The sequence below is a fragment of the Chelonoidis abingdonii genome, chromosome 14 (genome assembly GCF_003597395.2).
Source record: "Chelonoidis abingdonii isolate Lonesome George chromosome 14, CheloAbing_2.0, whole genome shotgun sequence".
Taxonomy (NCBI): domain Eukaryota; kingdom Metazoa; phylum Chordata; order Testudines; family Testudinidae; genus Chelonoidis; species Chelonoidis abingdonii.
Window position 1 is genome coordinate 38,574,790 of NC_133782.1, and position 7,128 is coordinate 38,581,917.

General features: G+C 48.1%; 1 pseudogene; it reads right to left on the reverse strand.

Annotated features, from left to right (window-relative positions):
- Window positions 1–5,798: 5,798 nt before the first annotated feature.
- Window positions 5,799–7,128, reverse strand: part of LOC116830409 (olfactory receptor 10G6-like) — a 6,163-nt pseudogene continuing 4,833 nt past the window's right edge.

A 7,128-nucleotide genomic window follows, 5' to 3' on the forward strand; every position in this document is an offset into this window, starting at 1 on the left:
TGGACCTTGGTTATTGGGTAACCTGCTCTGGCAGTCCCTCTGTCCCTAAAGAAAAGCCACTCCCCAGCTCAGATGCACTCACCATTCTCATGGTACCAGGATGAGGAACAGCCACTTCATTGTCTCCACTGTTGCAAAGTGCCTGAGTCAGCCAAGTATTTGAAAGATATTTTCACCTTGGTACAGCTGCTCACATCAACGCTCGTGGGAGCTAATTTTCTGAGCCAAATCCAGGCGAAGCCTCGCCCCAGGGCTCCCCGTTCCCAGACCCTGTCAGCAGGGGAGAGAGGGCATCCCATCGGGATTCTTCATCGAGTGTCTGACGGTTCACTACCCAGGGCTGCGTTGCTCCTAGCTAGATGGAGATCATTTTTAACATGCCTCTGGCAGCTCCAAGATCCCAGGAGCTTTACTGGGACGAATCTGCATCGAGCATGATCTTGTGGTGAAAAGCCGGGCAGGCCAGGCAGTGTGTGTGTGTGTGTGAGGGGGGGGGGGTCAGGGTTGGGACTGAGGGGCAGCAGGCAAGCTAAGACTTAAGGAAGCCATTGCTAGTGTAATCAGTGGGTAACCCTTCATAGTGTAAATCCCCGAGTTAATGGAGTCAATGTGGCCAGATCCTAATCTGGTGTAAATCAGCCACTGCTCCACTGGAGTCATCGCAGCACCTCTGAATGAGAGCAAGCTACACAACTGGCCGATGTGAATACCCACAGATAAATAGTTCTTGCCAATTTACCATATGGGGGTCTGGAAGGAATTTCCCCCCAGGCAGTGACCGTGAGGTTTTCTGGCCTTCCCTCTGCAATGGTGGTGGTGGTGGTGGTGGGAGTCGGGTGCAGTGACTTGCCAGGGCCACTTGGATATGTCTCACTAAATCAAAAACCCCCATCAGTGCAGGGAACCCCCAGGCCATGGCTCATCTCGGTCTCTCCTGTTCTCAGCCTGTGGATGTAAGGCCTTGGTGTCCCTTCATGTGCTGATTCAGTGGGAGGCTGCTTAGTGGGTTTGGTGGCGCTGTGAGATACAGATGGGCAGACTGGCTGTGCTGATGGTCCCATCTGGCCATAAACTCTATGGCATTCTACAAAAAGTCCAGAAGCCTCCATTGTATGTCCCTTCTGCCCTGCACCACATGTGACTGCAGGGTTGTAATAGAGACGTGTGTGTGTGTATGTGTGAGTGTGAGAGAGAGAGAGAGAGAGAGATTCGGTTCCAAGTTGTTTCAATGTCCCCATAAACTCTAACGAGCCCCTACGATAAAAGAGGGGGAATAGCACCCTTGTGTAACTCCCCAACCAGTCAGTTAGCTAAAAAGTCCTTTTCAGTAGCTGTTCTGTAATTGCCTTACCTGTAAAGGATTTAGAGATGCTTAAAATGAATTGGCGCTTGATCAGGGGAACCAATAGGGAAGCTTTCTCTTTTCAAATTGGGAAAAAACTGCTGGGTGTAGACAAGGCAGCAACATGCTATAAGCTTTGGGCCAGGTATAAAAATCATCAGCATCATACCTAGAAATTACTCATGTGAAACCACAGCTCTGTAAGTGGATCAGGAATGTCTAGCTAGATACCGTGATTCAATTTAATTCTTCATTTTGGGCTTGTGGATCCTTTGTGCTAACCCTGGGTGCACTTATTTTTGCTTGTAACCTTTAAAGTGGACCCCAAGAAATTCATTTTTTGGTGTTCTAAATCCCTAACAGGCTGTTTCCAGATGTGTTTTCTTTTCTTTTTTCATTAAATTTACCTTTTTTTAAGAACTTGATGAGATTTCTGTGTCTTAGGCCTAGTCTCCACTGTGAGTTTAGGTTCAATTGTAGCCAGTGTTAAATCGAATTAAACCCCTGCGAGGGGGCCACATTTACCGTCCTCCCTTCTTTTTTCTCCCACTAAGTCTTCCTGGAGAGAGCTGTAATCCGCACAGGGACTTTCATACTCGCCACCCCTAGAGCTACTATGAAAGCAAATGCCCTGGCTCTGTACCACAAACAAGAGGAAGCCAATTTATGAGTCAAACCATAGCCTTATAGGGTCTCTATTCAAAATAATATATTCTTACTCAATAGAAAAAGACAATAACAATGTCTCTATCAACCGTGTTACAAACATAAACAGGTCATTCGCCTTACACGAAAGACACAATAGCGGTCTGAGTATCGTTTGAAAATCGTACAAATATAAGCCTTATTCAAAGTCAGTAATACTATAACATTTAAGGATTAGATGCTGGCTCAGTCTCGATACTCCAAATCGGCCGGCCAATCCTTAAGGCCAGCCACAGCGTTCTCACACAGTGCCAACCAATATAGATGACTACCGACTCAGAAGATAGACAAATCATGCAACTGAGTGATTGTGCACTGTGCCTAGTCTACTTTGTACTCCACAACCCCGTAGTACGGGAATACCGTGAAAAGCGAGATTAAAAAGCTTGCTCACGAAAAACTTGTTAAATATTTTAATATGTCCTCGGAGCCGCCGATCAGGAGCCTCCACAGCGACCATCGCTAAGCTAGTCAGCCGAGACGACAGAAGCAGACACAGGCAAAGGACAGACATTAACCAACAAGAGACTCAACCATTCCCGCATGGATCATACGAACACTGCGGAAGTCTGGGATGTTTCTTTCTAAAATTTGTTTACTTCCTTGTAATGGGGAGATGAGAGTCTTCCGTTTCTACTCTGGTAGGAGAACTCCGTTCCAGAAATAGAGCATTTTCCATTTGTTAAAACTATCGCCGCGAATATTTGAAAAAAATCCCATAAAGGCACGGGTCGAAAGATGAATGTGGAAACACAGGCACAACAGGGACTCCCCACAGGCTAAGTGCTGTCCGTGTAGAACTTGCGGAATCTGCTAGAACATAGCGTGATTGAAATCTCTAAGAAAGAACATAAAGTAAATATTGTTCGCTCATCCTTCTTTAGTGCGGGAGGACTTATAAACCATGATTGTTCGCAGATTTGTAAATACGGCAGTTTGGGGACGACTTGAAAAAAGACACCACAGTAGCAAAATCAACCAGAGTTCAATGTTCCAGTAATTTCCTGGCTGATATGCCATTCTCTCTGATGAGAGAAGAATACCAGTTCTTTTGAAGTAATGTTGGTGAAGCTTGCGTTAAGATACATTCGCCATAGTCCTGAGATAGGGTCTACAAACCACTTGAAATCTTGAGGGGCTAGGTCTGGCAGCCATCGGTTTTTTTCGTTCTCTCAGATTTAGTAATGAGTTATAACGAAGCCAATGATTTTCTATCAGGGTAAGTAAAAGACGACTGTACGTGCGTCCTCCACCTCATTTACCCTATTCCGGCGGCAGACCCCAATGAAAGTATGCTAGAAATATGCTTATGTGTAATATATTTCAAAATTGTAATGTCCATCACCACGCTTTCTTTTTCTATGTTCACAAACTGCAGACTCTAATAGTTCTTTCATATTCTAACTGGGATGATCAGCTGGTGCTATGAAGGATGCAGCGGTTATTAAGTTCGGGCCTGCCAGCCGACCATGATAGACATCCACAGAGGAGGCAGGACGATCCAAGGGCTCTGTTGGTCACATTCTTTGATCCGCCTGTTCCGCCTTGCGAGTAGTTGCGCTAGACCGGCCACAAGCAACGTCCATGCACTGTATACGCGGCACATGCGCACGCTCGTCCCGTGGGTTCGTTCCTGGCTGTGCCTGAGTGAGCGTTGGTCTGAGGCTCTATAGGCTTCTTCGTTCTGGGCCAAAAGGGGAATGACTCCAGGGCATTTCTCTTCTTTAAGTTCTTGTTCATAAAATGGAGGAATTTCAGGTCCTGTATTCTAGTCTGTGTCCAGCTGTTTTTGTTACCCAAAAGTTGCGAGCCGTTCTTAAACACCGTGCAGTCGCTCCTACGCGGTCCTTGCTAACCAGGCTGTATCAATCGATTAATATCTTGTAGGTAACTTCACTACCAATCTCTAATACAACCATTTTGCTCAGCCAAATAAAAAAAATTAAGTACCAGCATTGAGGGTCAGCCAGTTGGCGCACTGTTCCCGCAGCATATATGGGCTATTATGGCGCTGGGACATTCTGGTTCTTTTATCATTTGTGTATTCTTTACCCCTATATCGTCAGCTCAAGGGCCTGGGTCCCAGCTCTACCAACACCCTCAACAAAGTATCAATATGACAGATTCAGGTCCTGCCGTGCTCCTCATCTATTCATCTTTGTTCCTAAGTTGCGTTATTGTCACACGCGAATTTCCATTGTTACCACTAAGTTATAGCCACCTAAAGGTCGCGAAGTAGGTAATGCAGCTATTGAATAAGTGTTTGTTTGCTTCTTGCCTTTCTGTGACCCAATGCGTTGCAGAGGTGGTTACTCTACTTCGCTGTAAGCCACCACCCTGTACATCGGCTGCCACCAGTGCACCTCACCTAATTTTTTCTACCTGATGCAATGCATCCTGTTATCCTCACACCTATTTGAACCATCTGAACCTATCAAAGGCAAGTAACAGTTCACGTGTTGTCTTTCAAAGTATCATAGCATTCTTTTATACTCCATCATGGACTACGAAATCACAATGTGGAGGATACCAGACCTGCGCCGAGTAGCTCCAGGAGGGGTTGGTGATGAGTAGGATAAAGACAAGGTGGCTTGAAATTGGGCAAGGGAGAGCAAACCCCTCTAGAATGGGCATGACAGCTCCCTCATTGTGCTGCGTATGAATAGATCTGGGTGCTCAAATAGAGGCCATAGCAGTTCCATTTTGGCCTTCACTTCTATTAGTAGTTTTATCAACCTGTACCATAATCATATTTACCTGAATGGCAGGTACTGACATCTGTGTGAAAATGAGGCAAAACTTAAAGAAGAGAATGAGCCACTAGGCCGGGATGCTATTCTCCACATTTTCTAGTCCATTGTGCTCACTACTTTGACCGATCTTAACCCACCTACAAAGCCAGGCACAGCCCAGGAGCACCCACGTCAGCAGCAGATGGGACAGTATGACTGGTAACTGTCTTGGTAACTTGCAAGGTCCACAGATGCAGTACTGTAATGGCTGTACCATCTTTGCTTAATTGCAAAGGCAAGAGATGCGCTGAGATGGTAGTGCTGCAGCTCTACCTAACGGCCGTGTCCTAGTCTAGTCAGCCATCCAGGATGAACAATATCAAGTGACAGTGACCAAAAAAATGGTGAACGGTTTGTCATGGTGCCGGAAGCTATGGTACGTCCCTGCCAGGCAAATTTCAGGGAAAGGCACGAAAAGATTGTCTGCCGTCGCATAGACCACACATAGTGGAGGGAGCCTTGGTGACGAGTATAGGATCCATAAACTCACTCCACAACAATTCTTTTGGCCTCCTATCATGGCATTAGGGATCTCAACCCATGAATTCCACATGCTTGGAAGTCGGGGGGCAACTACTGGAAACGTTGGGATCAGCTACCACCAGGACAGTGCGAGAAGGCTTATGCTGGAGTCAAGGCACTTAACCACAACAGTGGCAATTGATAATGGAGGACTTCTATGAAGGGATAAATGCTCGGAATCAAGCTTACCTCACTCAGTAGCAATGCTCTCTTCCATACCCATGAGTACAGGGGCAGAAAATAGAAAATATCTGAACTTTCATGATCATTATCTACTCAAGCCCCACTGAGCCTTCCTGTCTCCCCTCACCGTAATACGAGCGCAGTAACAGGGAAAGTCGAGAGGCAGAACAGGGGAGTCCTGACTTCTGTCTCCAAGTCCCTCTCTCCCTGGCCAGTTCTCAGGCAGTTCCTGCTGAAAGCTGAATAATCATAGCTCAGGGCCTGGCAGTTTCCTGCCCCCCCAGTCTCATCAGGGCATCTTTCATCTCCTTGTTCCTCAGTGTGTAGATGAGGGGGTTGAGGAGCGGGGTCACCGTGGTGTAGAATACAGCGACCACACCATCCAGTGTGTGCCAAGATCCTGGCCTCAGGTAGATGAAGAGCCTAGGCACATAATAGGTCACCACCACGCTGACATGAGCTACGCAGGTGGAGAAGGCCCGGTGCCTGCCCTGGGCCAAGCGAATCCTCAGGATGGCTGAGACAATGTACACATAGGACATTAGGATGAGAAGGAAGCAGGTGAGGGCCAGGAAGCCAATGTCCACAAATGTCACCAGCTCATTGAGTGCCGTGTCCCCGCAGGCCAGCTTCAGCACAGCTCAGATATCACACAGGATGTATCCTACCCTGTTCTGTTGGCCATAGGGCTGCTGGAAGGTCAGCATGGTCTCTATGGTGGAGTGCAGAGAGCCCCCTAACCAGGTCACTACTGCCAGGCACAGGCAGGATCTGTGGTTCATAATCACGCTGTAGTGCAGTGGTTTGCAGATGGCCAGGAAGCGGTCGTAGGCCATAATCGTGTAGAGGAAGCACTCAGTGCAGCCAAGGAAGTGGAAGAAGAAGAGCTGGGCCATGCAACCCTGGAAGGAGATGGCCCCTCCACCTGGCACAAAGCCGGCCACCATCTTGGGAACCACGAGTGAGGAGACCGTCATGTCCAGGAAGGACAAGTAGCAGAGGAACCAGTACATGGGCTTGTGCAGCTGGCGCTTCCGTGCCAGCACGAGCAATATAAGCGGGTTCCCGCACAGCGTCAAGAGGTAGATGATGAGGAAGAAAAGGAACAAGGGAATCCGCAGCTCTGGGGGATATGGGAGTCCCACAAAGATGAAATGGGTCAGGTGAGACCATTTCACACACCCCACTCGGTCTGTGTCCCTGAAGGTGAAACCGGGGTTTTAATGATTAATGAGCAGAGAAGCAATGGATGATCTTTGCTGGGGCATTTGGGATAAGAGTCACTCCTGTGCCAGGGGAAGAATCGAGCCCAGAAGCCCAGACTCCCAATCTCTCCCTCTATGCTCTACCCCACTAGACCCTGCGCAGCGCCAAGAGCTGGGACCTTAACTCTGCAGTCTTGGCAACCAGCCGCACCGGGAAGATGTCACAGAAGAAATAGTCCACCACATTGGACCCACAGTAGGGCAGCGTGAAGGTCAGGCTGGTGAGGATGGTGGCGTGAAAGGAGCTGGTGATCCAGGTGCCAGCAGCCAGGAGGGCGCACACCCTCTGATTCATGATGGGCAGGTACTGCAGTGGGTG